The following is a 17808-nucleotide window of genomic DNA, read 5'->3' as shown; positions in this document are numbered from 1 at the left end:
AGACAGCCTATGTATTAAAAAAACTCAGTCTGTGTTTTAAAAAGTTTGAGACACACAATTTTTCCCCCTCTCATATTAATTAACTAGTAATTTATATGACTACACTTTAATAGGAGTGTACATAAACACCATTCCCACCACCAAAAGACTGTGTCCCATTCCACCCACCCACCCCACCCCCCCACCGGCCGGGGAAGCCCCATGTCCACCCTCCCCCTCACCACAGGGTTTTTACTTTGGTCCCCTACTTTCAATTTAGTCAGATCCTGCTTTTAATTTCCCTTTCTGATATTCTTTCTCAACTTCTGTTGATAAGGGGGATCATCCCATACTCATCTTTATCTATCTGACTTAGCTCACTTAACATAATTCCTCCTAGCTCTGTCCAAGATGGATCAGAGAAGGTGGGTTCATTGTTCTTAATAGCTGCATAGTATTCCATTGTGTATATATAGCTCAGCTTTCTCACCCACTCATCTGTTGTAGGGCACCTGGGTTGCTTCCAGGTTTTAGCTATTATGAACTGTGCTGCTATGAAGATAGTACTCACATCTTTTTGGTTGGGTGTTATGGAGTCCTTGAATTATACCCCCAGAAGAGGAATTACTGGGTCATATGGAAGGTCCATGTCTAGCCTTGTGATAGTTCTCCAGACAGCTCTTCACAGAGGCTAGACCAATTAACATTCCCAACAGCAGGGAAAAAGGGTTCCTCTGTCCCCACAGCCTCTCCAGCATTTGTTGCTGCTGTCCTTTTTGATGTATGCCATTCTCATAGGAGTGAGATGGTATCTCATTGTTATCTTTATTTGCATTTCTGACAATCAGTGACCTGGAGCAGTTTTTCATGCTTATTAGCCTTTTGGATCTCCTCTAAAGTGACTGTTTTGTTCATCTCCTCTGCCCATTTTTGTATGGGGTCATTTGCTTTTTTGGTGCTAAGTTTCCTGAGCTCCTTGAATATTTTGGTGATTAGTCTCTTGACTGATGTATGGCATGTGAAGATATTCTCCCATTCTGTGAGGGGTCTCTTTGATTGATAGTTTCTTTGGCTCTGCAGAAGCTTCTCAATTTGATGTAGCCCCATTGGTTTGTTTTTGCTTTAGTCTTCCTTGCAATTGGGTTTGTTTCATCAAAGATATCCTTGAGGTTTAGGTGGGAAAGTGTTTTACCAATTTTTTTCCTCTACGTATTTGATAGTTTATGGTCTAACATCCAGGTAGTTAATCCATTTGGAGTTGATTTTTGTTTCTGGTGAAATAAGGTGTCTCAGTTTCGTTCTTCTGCATGTTTCAACCCAGTTTTCCCAGCACCATTTATTGAAGAGAGCCTCCTTCTTCCATTTAATCCTGTGGGCCCCCTTATCAAAGATTAGATGTCCATAGGTGTGGCGATTTAGTTCTGGGTTTTCAATTCTGTTCCACTGGTCTGTGTGCTAGTTTTGTTCCCGTACCATACTGTTTTGATAATGGTGGCTTTATCATATATTTTGAGATCTGGGACTGTGATACATCCATTTCTGTTTATTTTCCTCAGGATGGTTTAGGCAATTCTAGGTGTTCCCTGGTTCCAGATAAATTATTGTAGTGTTTGTTCTATTGTCTTAAAGAAGCTTTGTGGAACTTTGACGGGTATCACATTAAATTTGTATATGGCTCTGGGGAGAATACTCATTTTGATGATATTTATTCTTCCAATTCATGAGCATGGGATGTCTTTCCATTTCTTGGTATCAGTTTCTATTTCCTTGAATATTGACTCATAGTTTTCAGTATACAGGTCTTTCACTTCTTTGGTCAGCTCTACTCCTAGGTATTTTATTGATTTTGCTGTGACAGTGAATGGGAGTGATTTCTGGGTGTCTTCTTCTGCAGACTTAGTGTTTGCATAAAGAAATGCCACTGATTTTTTGTACATTGATTTTGTAGCGTGGCACTTTGCTATATTGCCTAATAACTTCCAGTAGTTTTCTGCTTTATTCTTTAGGTTTTTCTATGTATACTATCATATCATCTGCAAATAGTGAGAGCTTGACTTCTTCCCTTCCAATCTGTATTCCTTTGATTTCTTTCTCTTGCCTGATTGCTATGGCAAGAACTTCCAATGTTGAAGAGTAATGGTGACAGTGGACAGCCCTGTCTAGTCCCCGATCTGAGGGGGAAATGCTTTCAGCTTCTGTCCATTGAGTATGATGTTGGCTGTAGGTTTGCTATATATGGATTCCACTAGATTGAGGACTCTATTCCCATTTTTTGTAGAGTTTTGAGCATGAATGGATGTTGGATTTTGTCAAAGGCTTTCTCTGCATCTATTGAGATAATCATGTGGTTTTTGGCTTTGCTTTTATTGATGTGTTGAATGACACTGGTTGACTTATGTCTGTTGAACCAGCCTTGCATTCCTGGGATAAATCCCAGTTGGCCATGATGAACAAACTTTCTGATATACTGCTGTATCTGGTTGGCCAAGATCTTGTTTAATATTTTGGCATCTATGTTCATCAGAGATATTGGTCTGTAGTTTTCCTTTTTTGTTGTGTCTCTATCAGCTTTTGGTATCAGGGTGATGTTGGCTTCATAGAAGGTGGAAGGGAATGTTCCTGTTTCTTTGATCTTAGGGAAAAGCTTTAGAGTATGGGTACTAACAGTTTCCTGAAGGTTTTGTAGAATTCATTTTTGAAGTCATCTGGCCCAGGACTTTTGTTGTTTGGTGGATTCTTAATAACTGTTTCTATTTCTTTGTCTGTGATTGGTGTATCTAATTAGGTCTTGTAGTTCTTCTTGGTTCAGTTTTTGAAGGGCATATGTTTCTAGGAATTCTTCCTTTTATACCAGATTCTCTAGCTTGGTGGCATATAGTTCTTCATAGAAGTTTCATATAATTTTCTGGATTCCTGTGTTGTCAGTTGTGATATCTCCTCTATCGTTTACAATTCTATGCATTTGAGTCTTCTCCTTTTTTTGTTTAGTGAGTCTTGCTAGGGTTTTGTCAATTTTGTTTAATTTTTCAAAGAAACAACATTTGGCTTCATTGATCTTTTGTATGGTTCTCTTATTTTCTATGTTGCTTATTTCTGCTCTAATTTTAGTGATTTCTGTCCTTCTGTTTGCTTTAGGGTTCCTTTGTTCCTCTTCCTCTAAGTCCTTGAGGTGTGTAATAAGGTCATTTATTTTAAAATTTTCTTGTTTTTTAATATTGGATTGTATGGCTATGAGTTTCCCCCTCAATACTGCTTCTGCTGTGTCCCTAATATTTTGATATCTTGTGTCTTCATTTTCACTTGTTTCCAGGAACATTTGAATTTCTTGCTTGAGTGACTCTCTGACTCAGTGGTTCTTAAGCAATATGTTGTTTAGTTTCCAAATTCTGTGACTTTTAATAGTTTTCTGTTTGTTGTTAAATTTTAGTTTTACTCTACTGTGGTCTGAGAAGATACCAGGGATGATTTCAATGCTCTAGAATTTATTGATGCTGTCTTTGTGGCCTTACATGTGGTCTATCCTTGAGTATGTGTTGTGTGGACTTAAAAAAAATGTGTATTCCAGTTTTTTGGGTGTGAAGTGATGTGAATATGTCCAGGAGGTAGTCTGTCCATCTCTTCCCTTAGTTCTCTTGTTTCTTTGTTGATTCTCTGCTTTGTTGAGCTCTCTAAATCTGAGAGTGGGGTGTCAAAGTCTCCCACTATTATTGTATTACTATTGATGTATTTTTGAAGTTCTTTGAGAAGGTGCTCGATGTATTTAGGTGGTCCCTCATTGGGTGCATAGATTTTAATAATTGTTATATCTTCTTGGCTGATTGATCCTTTAATCATTATGTAATGACCTTGCCTATCTTTTATTACTTTATATAATTTAAAATCTATTGTGTCAGAGATGAGAATAGCTGTTCCTGCCTTTTTTTGTGGTCCATTAGCCTGTAGTATAGTTTTCCATCCTTTCACTTTAAGTTTGTGTTTATCTTTTTGGGTCAGATGGGATTCTTGCAAGCAGCATATCATTGGGTTATGTTTTCTGATCCATCCTCCCACTCTGTGTCTTTTGATGGGTGAGTTTAAGCCAATACCATTTATTGATATTATGGATTTAATGTATTGTAGTGCCATTGTTCAACAAATTTTTATTTGTTCTGATATGTTGCAAGTATTATAGTGATGTTCGTGTTTATAAGTGGTCTTTTAGAACCTCTTTCAGTGCAGGTTTGGTGACGGTTGCCTCCTTTAACTGTTGTTTGTCTAAGAAGGTTTTGATCCCTCCATCTTGTTTGAATGAAATTATAGCAGGGTATATATTCCTTGGTTGAAACCCTTTTTCATTTAAGGCTCAACAGATATCTTGCCATTCTCTTCTGGCTTTTAGAGTTTGAGTGGAGAAGTCTGCTGATAGTCTTATGGGTTTTTCCGCTGTATGTAGCTTGTTTTTCTCTTGCAGCCTTTAGGACCCTTTCTTTATCCTGACTTCTTTTCATTGTAACTATGATGTGTCTTGGTGTCTTCAGGTCTGGGTTGATTCTGTTTGGGACTCTCTAAGCTTCTTGAATCTTAATGTCCTTTCTGTTGTTCAGGTCTGGGAAGTTTTCTTCTATAATTTCCTCTGGAATGTTTCCTTCCCCTTCTTCTCTTTTTTCCTCTGGCAGGCCAATCATATGAGTGTTACTTCTTTTGAAATCATCCCATATGTCTCTGTTGTTGTTTACAGTGTCTCTCAATCTCTTTTTGAGCTCTTTCACCTATTTCTTAGTTTTCTCCAGCTCATCCTCTGTCTGGCTAATTCTGTTTTCTGCTTCTGTTAGTACGCTTTCCCTTCCCTCAGCTGCTTTCTTCAGTTCAGCTATTTCAACTTTAAGTTCTCTAATTACCTCAAGATAGATAATATTTTCCTTGAGGGTCTCATCTGTTGTTTCCCTCATACCTCTAGCCCTTTCCTCCAAAGTTAGCCAAACTATGTCTCATCTGTTGTTTCCCTCATACCTCTAGCCCTTTCCTCCAAAGTTAGCCAAACTATGTCTCCAGTCTGAGAAAAAGTAGCAACCAAATCCAAGTAAAGAAGAAAGAGAAAGGAAAAAAGGGATAGCAAGAATAGACAATTATGCAAATCTGCTATCCACTATATATTCCAGGGGTAGCAAGAGGAGGAAGTGAGATCATCAAAGACAGCACCCGTCTTTAAATTCTTCTGGAATCCATTTTCAATGTAAGTTGAGAGGGCCAAGGCTTGTTCGCAGGTAGATCTTCCTGGACAGAAACCAGCTTGGGCGGGTGATAGGAATTTCTCTGTAAGATGAGAAATACGTGACAGAAGCAGCCTCTCAAGGAGTTTGTAACACACAGAGAGGAGAGAAATTGGTCTATAGCTGGCGGCCAGTGTTGGGTCTTTCTTTGGTTTCAAAACCGCTATAATCTCACGATGCCAAACTTTGGGCATAGACTCAGATTCCAAGATGTGGGACAGGAATGAAGCGAGCCACTTCTTTGCTGCTGGACCCAAGTTAAAAATAAGTTCTGGGGTGATGTTATCATAGCCAGCAGCTGTTCCCGGTTTAACCCTCTTCAAAGCATCTTCCAGTTCAGACAGTGTAAAGGGAGAGATTTTTGGAGATGGACAAGATAACTGGAAGTGGGTTATCATTTTGCACAATTATTGGCACACAGTACAATTTTTCATTTCCCTGTGATATGTGTCTGCAAGATGCTTTCATTTCAACTTATGCCACTTTCAGTCATCATGAACCAGTAGTCCCAAGATCCCCTGCACCCCTGTACCAGCTGAGTCTAGGGTGACAATGTGGCTATGTGGTTGTTTCAGGGAGGAGACCAAATGGTCTGTCAGTTTGCTTCTGGCCTACTCTGTAGTTCACTTCCAGTTAAGGGTTATTGCACTGTGATTGGACTCAGCAGTCAGACTAGCATGAAGACAGGCTGTTCCTTCAGAGAATCTTCTTTTCTTTTTTCTTTTTTCATCTCCAGGGCTTGGTGCCTGAACTATGAATCCACTGCTACTGGAGGCTATTTTTTCCCTTTTGTTGCCCTTGGTGCTTATTGTTGTTGTTATTATTATTGTTGTTGCTATTGCTGTCATTGTTGTTGGATAGGACATAGAAAAAACAAGAGACCATGGAATAACAGAGAGGGGGAGAGAAAGGTTGACACCTGCAGACCTGCTTCACTGCCTGTGAAGAACCCCCTGCAGGTAGGGAGCTGGGGGCTTGAACCGGGATCTTTACACCTTGTATCATGTGCTCTCAACCAGGTGCACTACCACCTAGCTCCTAGAATTTTTATAAGTCCTAGTACACTTATTGTTTTTCTAAACCAAAAGGAAATTATTTACTTTTCTTATTAATTGTAAATGATGATATTCTTTATGTATGTGTCCATCTGTGTGGATATGTCTTGTAGTGTTTCAGTGTTAAATTACTGGAACTCTATGGTTCACTACAGTTGTTTACACATGGTACACTTTTTCATCTCCTTGTGATAGGTATCTTCAAAATAATCTCACCTCCATCTTGGGTGATATTTCCACATAAAATCTCATAGCCCTTAATCCTCCCAGCCGTTTTTCTTCCCTCCTTCCCCAGGGTCCTTAACTTGGGTACATACACTAAACCAGTCCAAGCACACCTTTCTATGATTAAACTATTTGTCTCAATTTTCAATATCATCTTGCCTGAAACAATTCTTTTTTTTATAATTTATTTCTTTATTGGGGAATCAATGTTTTGCATTCAACAGTAAATACAATAGTTTGTACATGCATAACATTCCCCAGATTCCCATTTAACAATACAACGCCTGAAACAATTCTAACCCTAAGTAGTCAAACTATCTTACTCTGCTAAACCTTTTGATTTTTGTAGCACTTTTTTTTTTCAATCAATTTCTAAGAATGTTTCTATGATGAACACAGAGTGCAAGTTTGGACCTACAGGGATTCAGAAGTTACATAGGCTCCTATGCTGAATATGGGCTCCAGATCAGATCAAATCAATGGGGTTTATTAAAAGGAAACACTGATAAAAACAAAGGATAAGTGGGACACAATTCCACACAATTCCCACCACCAGAACTCTGTATCCCAACCCCTCCTTTGATAGCTTTCCTATTTTTTATCCCTCTGGGAGTATGGACCCAGGATCACTGTAGGTTGCAGAAGGTGGAAGGTCTGGCTTGTGTAATTGCTTCCCTGATGAACATGGGCTTTGACAGGTCGATCCATACTTCCAGCCTGTTTCTCTCTTTCCCTAGTGGGCAGGGCTCTCGGGAAGTGGGGCTCCAGAACACATTGGTGGGGTCATCTGCCCAGGGAAGTTCAGTTGGCATTGTGGTAGCCTATGCAACCTGGTGGCTGAAAGAAAAGTTAATATATAAAGCCGAACAAATTGTTGACTAATCATGAACCTAAAGGGTGGAATAGTTCATATGAAGAATTGGGGGACTCCGTTTTGTAGATAGTTAGTAAGCCTATTTATTATATTTTGTAGATAGTTAGTAAGCCTATATATTATATTCCAGAGGGCCGATGACTATACTAGTTTATTATTTTTTTCTTCAGCCTGACATCTAATATGCAGGTGGGTCCAAGTTATTGTCTGGGGGAGATGATGTCATGCCTGCACAAAGAACCAGGAAGCTGGTTTGTTGCTATGCTTCACATTGGTTTGATCTGCCCCCCCTCCCACTTCTGGGAGATTGTGGTTTAGCCTCTGCTAGTTTCGTGCCTCTACTTCTCCCTGCCCCCTACCCTATGTACTTCAGGGTTCCTGCCGCTGTAGCTGGAGGAGAAAGATGGAGGAGTACATGATGTGGTGATTTAGGTGTTGGACTCGTGAATAAAGATTAAACTGTGTTCTCAGCTCAGCTGTGTGTCCTCGAGTCTCTGTCTACCGCCGCGAAGCTAACCCGGCCTACTAGCGCCCCGAACTCTGACAACACTGGATTTGAGAAGAGAGTAGCTCCTAAATATGGGAAAGGTGTATAAATATTGTTGACTTTAAACCCCATTGATTTGATCTGATCTGGGGCCCATATTCAGCTTAGGGGCCTATGTGACCTCTGCATCCCCTCAGATCTGAGCTCACATTCTGTGGTCATGAGTAGGAATGTTCCCAGCAGCCCCAATTTCAGAACCCATCTTCCTCAGGTGGAACATAGACTATGTTGTCTAGCCTCCCTTCGGAGGATGGAACATTCTCTACCATTGTAGATCTACGTTGAGGGCAAAGTCTTATGGGGCCCCCAAAGGGGTCCATTGTGTGCACAACACCCTTCTAGATGCCTACTATCATTTAGAATGAAGGCAATGCAGAAGTCACATAGGCTCCTAAGCTGAGTATTGGCCCCAGATGACATCTAATCGATGGGGTTTACAGTCAACAATATTTATACCCCTTTCCCATATTAGAGAGCTACTCTCTTCCCTGATCCAAATTTCTGGTCCTTTTTCAAACCATGACATCATCTCCCCAGACAATAACTTGGATCCACCGACATATCAGATTTCAGGCTCAGGGGAAAAAAGAAAAACAAAAACAAACAAACAAACAAAACTAGTACAGTCACAGGCCTTTGGATTATAAATAAAATATGCCTACTAGCTATCTACAAAATGGAGGACTGCCCAGGCCCACGGGGTCATCAAACGGAGACCCTAGGAGGGGGAGTAGGAATGGGGTAGGACAAGAGACTCGAGAAGTGGAGACAAGACAGGAGTCTGATCAAGTCTCATTTATTGAAATTTTTTCACATGTATTTAAGGATGGCTAAGGTTGGGGAGGGTCTCCAGTAAAGGGGGTTGCTATGGTAACCTAACCTTGGAATGCTCTTTCTTTGTCATCTATGGTCATACCTGTCCTGCTAATTGTGGAGCTGTCCCAGGAAAGAATGCAGATGCAGAGGTTAAGTAAACATATCTAGGAGGTGGATGAGGGGTGGTCTTGCCTGTGTACGTGTCAGGCAGGCTTATGGTTAATGGAGGTTTTACACAAGATGGAGTAGCCTGTTCCTCAAAACCGAGGTCCCTGAGGGGGCGGCTTCCCGCAGAGGACCCCCCCCCAATTCTTCATATGCACTATTCCAGTCTTTAGTTCCATGATTTCTCAACAATTTGTTCGACTTTGTATGTTAGCTATCTTTTCAACAGTCAGGTTCCAGATGCTAGCATGATGCCAACCAGACTTCACTGGACAGACAACCCCACCAATGTGTCCTGGAGCTCTACTTCCCTAGAACCCTTCCTCACTAGGGAAAGAGAGAGACAGGCTGGGAGTATGGATTGACCTGTCAACACCCATGTTAAGTGGGGAAGCAATTACAGAAACTAGACCTTCCACCTTCTGCAACCCACAATGACCTTGGGTCCATATTCCCAGAGGGATAAAGAATAGGAAAGCTATCAGGGGAGGAGATGGGATACAGAGTTCTGGTGATGAGAATTGTGTGAAGTTGTACCCCCTTTATCCTATGGTTTTGTTAGTGTTTCCTTTTTATTAAAAAAGAAAAAGAAAAAAGAATGGAAGCAGAGTCCTTGCAATGATTATTGTGCCTTCTGAATTTCACCTCCATAGTGTCTGACCTTAAACTCCCAATCACTGATTCACTCTGACTAATCTCCTGGACTACCACAGGTCCTTGCCTCTAGAAATTGCTTTACCATAGAGTTCTCACTCCATACATTTCAAAAAGCTTTTGTTCCTTATTAAGATCATTTGGTTGAATGATTCCCTTAATACTCTCAACAAAGTAATCACACATATCCAACCTAACATCTAATCTTAATGTTCCTCATAACTATGTTCATGATTCTCCAAAATTTTTCATCATTTGACACATCACACACACACATTTCATTTATTTTAGACTATCCATATACCACATATATGCATGTACATGTTACTGTCATGGGGCTAGTAGGACAACATTAATATATATGCTAAAAAACTACCAAGAACTTCCTGATTATTCTTCAGATGAGCTTCTGATAAAAATTCCACTTGCCTTGTCCTCAGTATCAACAATGGTAGAAACTGCTTCACTCTCCAAGAGGAGGCTGGGTCAACATACTCTGCCACTTGAGGAAGACTGATGCTGAAATGAATGCAGCCTAGAATGTTCCTTGCCATGGTCATGGAATGTGAGCTCAGACCTATAAGAATGCAGAGGTTGCACAGGCTCCTGTACTGAATATGGGCCCCAAATTGTTGTAATTAAAATTAACAGACTTGGATGTGTTGTATAAAGGATTCAGCTATGGCAGAGCTGTGAGCGGGTTTAAACAATCAAAGCTTTACTAGGCAGTAAGCTATTATGGGATATATATTTTAGGTATGGCAAAATAAATAATTGTAGGCAGGGGCAAATAAACTAGTCTCATAAGCCCATGAATTAGTTACCAAAGTTCAGTCCCACGAGATAAACAATAAGCAGAGATATAGGTTACTCATGGCTGTGCAGGAGAGTCTTAAGAGTTTACCATCTAGCTGAGTCACATGTGTTCAGTTTCCAGAAGAGGCATCCATGGCTGGTGGCTCACGCACCCTCAGCCAAGACCCATCTGAGCAGGAGAAGAAGGGGCCAAAAGGGTGGGACTTCCAGCTATTTATGCTTAAGTTCATTTGATCTACCCACAATCTCTGCACATTTTCACAGATTATTGTCTGCTCTGTCACCAGGCTGATGTCAGCTGTGTGCTGTGTCCAACTTCCTATTGTCAGCCTGTATACTGCATCACACCAGATCAGATTGAGAAGGTTTATGGTTAACAGTATTTATATACTTTACCCATATTTTACCCGTATTCAGCTGTCTGGTTATAGTTCCAACTCTGACACCATCTCCCCAGATAATACCTTTAGCATACCTGTATGTTAGTTGTCAGGCTCAGGCAAAAATTAGTGAAGTCATGGGCCCCTAGGAATATACCTAAAACAGACTAGCTTTTTTCAAAATGGAGACACCCAAATCTCATCTGCTATATTCTTACCTTTAGGCTCTGAATTATTAAACTTTTTTTTTCTGTTTTATATCTTATGTTGGTATGCTTCTAATTCTGCTTTTAAAAACCCCTTCTGTTTCATTTGGCTTAATCCCCCCTGCATTCTATTTACATAACACTGTATTCTATTTACATAACCTCTGTTAACAAGCACCACCTTCCCTCCAGGGCATTGGTGGTTCAGTGGTAGAATTCTTGCCTGCTCCGCCCCCTCTCCTTGTCATACCCTGATTTTCACCAGTCACTTTTCTCTCCACCCTCTCTGCATCGCATCCTGTTCCCACCCTACTGGGCTAGTATATTTATAAGGGCAAGCTTGTTTGTAGTTTTTAGTTTAGCTTAGCTTGGTATAGATTGCGCTGCGCCTGCATGAATAAAGAGATACTGCGTACAACCAAGCCATGTGTTCCGGGTCGTCTGTTACCCGCCCGTGAAGCCAGCCCGGCAAAAACGATCTTAAGGATTTTTAAGCCACCAATTTGTAGATATTACCATGACACTAAACTGACTTCCTTGGGCAGATGACCTCACCAATGTGTGCTGGAACACCACCTCTCCAGAGCCTTGCACCACTAGGGAAAGGTAGAAATAGGCTGGGAGTATGGATCGACCTGTCTATACCCATGTCCAGTGGAGGAGCAATTACAGAAGCCAGACCTTCCACCTGCTGCACCCCATGGATCCTTGGTCCATAATCCCAAAGGGATAAGGAATAACAAACTTCCAATGGAAGGGATTTCATACAGAATTCTGGTGTTGGGAATTGTGTGGAATTGGACCCCTCTTATACTATGGTCTTGTCTGTCATTATTAAATCAATAAAAAAAATTTTCCACTTGCACTCCATCTTCTAGAATAATAGTAAGCTTACCACCAAATCATCTGAAGAGCGGTGAAGTCACTGAATCAAGAAAAAGATCCCCAAGATCATCCTGAGTACAAAATGCTGAATTTTCAAAGAACAATACCTCTCCCACCAACACACTGAATATATTCAAACACTGACATCACAGCATGGTCATCCTGTCCTGCTACTAAAGGTAGAAATAGTTATTTACAATTTCAGAAAGTATTTACATGTGTGACTCCTCTGCAGCAGTTCCAAATCATGGAACTACTGACATTTTGCCCAGTAAATCTTTTTCTCGGGACAGCACTGTGCGTTTCATGGTGCTTAGCAGCTTCCCAGACCCTACCGATACTTCATACCCAGTGACTTTAACCTTGTTAAATAAGGTCCAAGATTATACCTCCCCTGAGGTGAAAACTGTTCCTAAGTAATGTGTTAGAAGAAAAATTAGACAGAGCTTGAAGAAACCATGCTGATTGAGATAATCCAGAAAGAGAAGGATGAATGTGGGATGAGTAAGATAAATCTTACATTCGACAATTTGTTTGGCTTTCTTTTCAGCCACCAGCTTCCAGATGCCATCATGATGCCGACCAGACTTCCCTGGACTGATGACCCCACCAATATATCCTGGAGCTCCGTTTCCCCAGAGACCCACCTTACTAGGAAAAGAGAGAGGCAGACTGGGAGTATGGATCGACAAGTCAATGCCCATGTTCAGCGGGGAAGCAATTACAGAAGCCACAAGTTCCACCTTCTGCAATCCACAACAACCCTGGGTCCATACTCCCAGAGGGATAAAGAATGGGAAAGCTATCAGGGGAGGGGATGGGATATGGAGATCGGGTTGTGGGAATTGTGTGGAGCTGTACCCCTCTTATCTTACGGTTTTGTTAATGTCTCCTTTCTAAAATAAATAAATAAGCAAATGATAAATCATACAAATTCCTAGAACAATCAAGTAGTCTACTGGACTAGTTAAAGTTTCACTCTGAGCTAACCATCACACACAGCCTTTGTAAGGCCAGCAGGGAGAGAGCAGAGGCTGAGGCAGAAGGTAGAAAGTCACCTCTAGGGAGCTGACTTTTAAGAACTCTCCAGGGTGCAGGCCCTAGAGGTGAGGGCTGGCTTCCTGGTTAGGCACATAGCCCCCCACCTAGAGCATCAGGATAAATCACTCAGCCTGGAGGCTGATCACCAGACAAAGATCACCTTTCTGAAGCAGACTCTCCATGATTTGAACATTTTGAAATTATTAAGCAAAATATCTATTTAGTAACAACAGAAGACTGTTAGTTGGTGGCAACACTGATGCAACAGCAACTGTAGGAATGTATTTGGTATGTTCTGTGACTCTGTCTTGAGATGCCATAACAGTAGAGGAACACAGCCAGCCTCTCATACCGGGCAGCAAAAGACCACTGTGAGAACCCACATAAAAGTCCACATAACCTTGGCCTATCACAAAGAAATGCCTTGGATAACTATTGGAGGTTTACCACATTCATGAGGAACATGCTGCATGCACACCCTGATTTTTGTTGTGGAGAAGAAAGCAGAGTCATTTATCAAATCCTGGCTCTCAAAGCCATGCAGTCACACCCACACCAGTGAAGACAAAATAAGTGTGATTGAGATGGTATCACTGACCATGTGCTGTATTCTGCCATCCTAGCTTTCTTGCTATCAATCATTGTGAAACACTGGGAATCTGTTTTTTTTTTCTGCAACAAAGTTGCTTTGGAGCTCACATCCTTGATCTACATTGCAAGATTATTACCCATGTCAAATTTCTCTTGCTGGTGCAAGATGGTCAGGTAACAGTACATTCAGTGATAGCTCAAAAAGTTACTATCAATGGGTTTGACTTAAGCAGCTACAGAAACTGTTTAACCCCATGAAATCACATCATCCAGATCATGTATGATCAGTGTATGGAGACTGAATATCAAGAATGCATAATGGTTCATGACACGAAACCCATCTTACACCCTACATGATGAATATGAACCTTCCTCTATATTATATGGAACCCTGCAATGTTGGACCATGAAGAGATGATTAGGAGAGCTGGGGGAGTGTTTCTGTCAAGAGTAGAGTGATACACAGACCAAATAATCTAGCCCATCCATGTGGTAGCTCTATCAAAATGAATTGGGAAAATACCTTCAACTGTTTTACAAAGCATGACCATGATTGATTCTATGCTTGCCAAACTTGTATATGACCCATATGCCCATCCTTCCACCTATGGAAAGCCAAATCCCCAAATCCTGGAAAATACTAGAAGGGTCTACAGTGGAGACTTTCAGCTATCTGGATTTCTAAAAGAATAACCTTATATTCAGCAAGTGGAGTAGCATAGCCAAAAGCTCTTTGAATACAGGAGGGAAGACTGTTTGCATTTCAGAGAAAGGAAATTTCTATTATATGAACCATGTCTCCATGAGATGGAGGTGTTAATACTCAGGTTTGGTGTCCATGCATCGTCTGCTTCCTGAGCCCAATGTTTCTGCTCATAAGCACATGCACACTGGTGGGTAAGGACACAAGAGGGGATCTGTGTGTTTTCTGAAAACTGCTCTAGTATTCTTCCTTCCAAGTCCCTTGGTTTTTTTAAAGGGAAGATTTTAAATTGCAATTCTGTTGAAAAATTGGCAAGTGTCATTAGAGAATAGGTTGTGAATGATCTGATGTTTATAGGGTACTTGAAACTTCTAAATGTGCTAATGCGGTAACAGTAATACTGTAATAGTGACTACATTGATTTTGAGAAGATGAGGAATTACCATATGTATTTAAATTTTATGACATTTGTACTTAATTTATCAAAATAAAGACTATAAATGTGAAGAAAAATTAAATAGTACCAAACACACTGGCAAATATTCTGTTTCTGTTTACCACATATGAAGCATTTTAATATCCACTGACAACTTGTGTCAGTTCTGGAAAGTATTCTAAACCATAATGCTTAATCTAAATTTACAGTTGAAAAAATGGGTACAGATAGATTAAATAACTCTTAATATCAAGAGCTCCTAGATACAACACGAACTCAGGATAAATTAGAGTCACTAAAGAGCACTTAAATCTAAGTTTTGTTTTTCCTAAAGAAAATTAAGAAGTATATAGCATCAAATAAAAGGAGGAGATGTGTAATTATGGACTCTGGAGTCTTTCTACACAGGTTTTCACATTTCTACAGCACATTCTCCAAGTACATAACATTTCTGAACTCCCAATACTGTTTTTCCCACAAATGCTTTGAATATCCACTTGTGTAATGGATACAACTCTGTGAACATGCCTGGTGCAACACAGGAATTCAAATGTTTGCACAATGATTAAGAGATACAAAGGACATGAGAAGTGTATACACATCAGGGTTCTAGTCATCTTGCTATATAAACAATTGTCATGGAAATTTAGCCTAGTTTTATCAACACAATAGAAGTTCTTTTTTAAAAAAGATTTTTTTATTTATAAAATGGAAATATTAACAAGACTATAGCATAAGAAGGATACATTTCCACACAATGCTCACCCCTAGAGCTCCATATTTAATCCCCTCTCTTGGTAGCTTCCCTATTCTTTATCCCTCTGGGAGTATGGACCTAAGGTCATTGTGGGGTTCAGAAGGTGGAAGGTCTGGCTTCTGTAACTGCTTCTCTGCTGAACATGGGTGTTGGCAGGTCACTCCATACTCCCAGCCCCTCTCTCTCTTTCCCTAGTGGGTCAGGTAACTGGGGAGCCTGGGCTGGACAATAGAAGTTCTAATGTTGGTGGAATCCTGAGTTGATTTAAGGAAGATAGTGCCTGGAAAGTTAAAGGAATGCAAGTAGTGGTAGCTGAGCTTTGATCATTGGCAAAGGGATTTTTAGTTTAAAGTATAGTAAATTGACCTTTGATAGAATCAGATCAGATATGTACAGAAGAGGAAGGGCAAGCTGTGCTTTGACTGCACAGTCTGTTCCAGGATCATATTAAATTTATGAATGTCAGAGGTCAAGGGTGAGTAAACAGGGTATATAGCCAACCTCCTCAAACTTGGCCCCTTGTCTATAAAATACCAGTATCAACTGGGCTGCTTATTTAGTTGCACCATGAAGCTCTGGATCTCTCTCCCACTTGTGGTTCTCATTATATGCCAAGTTCTTCAATCAGAGGCACAATGGTTTGGTATGTAATATGGGAGCAGAATATGTATCCTGGGGTAGAGAGGAGGGGAGTCAGCATCACAAAAAGTCTAGCTGTAATTTCTCAGGATAGTGAGAAATTACACATATAGTACAAAGCCCAAGGATGAGCACAAGGACCTGCCCAAAGATCCTGGTTGGAGTACCCAGCTCCCCACCTACGGGGGAGGGGTCACTTAACAAGTGGCAAAACAGATCACCAGGTGTCTATCTTTTTCTCCCCCTCTCTATCTCCCCTTCTCTTTCCCTTCACTCTCAACTTCTCTCTGTCCTATCCTCTCTGTCCTATCCAATAAGGAACATTTTAGCACACATAACCCTGCTTTCCACCTACTTGTGTAATTTATACTGCCTCCTTCCCACCATTCTTCATCTGTCAAACTGACAAGTGGGAGTAGAAATTAGGATGAAGTGAATGAATTTATCTACTTCTTACTCAGATGCTTTTAAAATCTACCATGTAATAATCATTCATACACCCACCCATCATCCTAACCAACTATCCTCTCATACATCCACCCTTCCATTCATAAATCTATCCATATGTTCATCAAACTTTTTATTCCATGGTACATATAGATACTGAATCTGCAAGTCATTGCATCCTGTTTATACTTGTTTTAGTCTTGTATATACCAGTGTAGAGGCAAACTTCATCTTACTCCCTTTCACTACTTTATGTAATGAAGTAAATAAGAGGTTCTAACACTGCTTTAAAGAGCAATAGTCAAGAAGAAACCACTTACATAAAGGGAGAAGAGAAAGAAGCTTGCAATGTACTTCAGAAGATCATGTGTTTTTGTTTCTTTGTTTCACTGCTAAGCAGTACAGAGAACTAGAAGCCATCAAAATGGTAGACACACTGTTGCACAATCACTATTATGAAGGCTCTTTTCCCACATTGGTTCTCAGTTGGAAGGAAAAGAGGAGCTGCTGCCTTTACATTTATCAAAAATTCCATCCCCCCCCAACCATTCAGTAAAATTAAATGTGGATACTTTACCCACATTTTCTAGTGAAAGAAATTTGGTGTTAAATACGTGGTTCATTTGTTCAAATCACACAGAAAAAAAGGTGACTGAATCAAGTCAGGACACTGTTCTCATATTCAAAGTTATTCTTAATTACACTGAAAAGCATCATTTATCCTATGGTAACTATGGCAATGTGGGTATAACCTACAGGCATATGGTACCTGCAAGGGGAAAGAACTGGATTTGACCTTTCTCTCAAATTATTTCTGTTTAGGCTTCACCCCGGAGGTATGTTTACTTCCTAAAGACATTGGCAAATGCGATAAAAGCATCAGACAATGGTATTACAAAGCGGACAAAAAGAAATGCTTCATGTTTTACTACACAGGTTGCAAAGGCAATGGAAACAGGTTTAAGTCTGAAACACTATGCATTAAAAGCTGTAAACCAAGAAAGTAGTAATAAGAACACCCTGAGGTCTTGGAACTCTTCTGGAAATAAAGGAATTTGAATCTACTATGTTTCTTTCTTTCTTCCTTTGTTTTTTTCTTTTTTTTTAAATTTTTACTAGTGATTTAATAATAATCAACAAGATTGTCGGGTAAGAGGGGTACAATTCCACACAATTCCCACCATCAGAGTTTCACATCTCATCCCCTTCATTGGAAGATTCCCTATTCTTTATCCCTCTGAGATCATGGACCCAGGATCATTATTGGACCCAGGATCATTATGGGGTGCAGAAGGTGGGAGGTCTGGCTTCTGTATTTGCTTCTCTGTTGGACATGGGCATTG

At 40.3% G+C, this 17808-nt stretch overlaps 1 protein-coding gene, 1 long non-coding RNA gene and 1 pseudogene across 2 annotated transcripts in view; 2 read left to right on the top strand and 1 right to left on the bottom strand.

The window, feature by feature from the left end:
* LOC132538203 (uncharacterized) overlaps positions 1-17808 on the bottom strand; it is a 481696-nt gene that overhangs the window by 115075 nt on the left and 348813 nt on the right. The window lies entirely within an intron of this gene.
* LOC132541919 (hemolymph trypsin inhibitor B-like) overlaps positions 1-17808 on the top strand; it is an 85865-nt gene that overhangs the window by 11071 nt on the left and 56986 nt on the right. The window lies entirely within an intron of this gene.
* LOC103120460 (protein-tyrosine sulfotransferase 1-like) lies at positions 13183-14200 on the top strand (annotated as a pseudogene).

This window comes from Erinaceus europaeus, chromosome 1 (genome assembly GCF_950295315.1).
Source record: "Erinaceus europaeus chromosome 1, mEriEur2.1, whole genome shotgun sequence".
NCBI lineage: Eukaryota > Metazoa > Chordata > Mammalia > Eulipotyphla > Erinaceidae > Erinaceus > Erinaceus europaeus.
The sequence above is the reverse complement of the archived record's forward strand: the minus strand, read 5'-3'. Positions and strand labels throughout refer to the sequence as shown.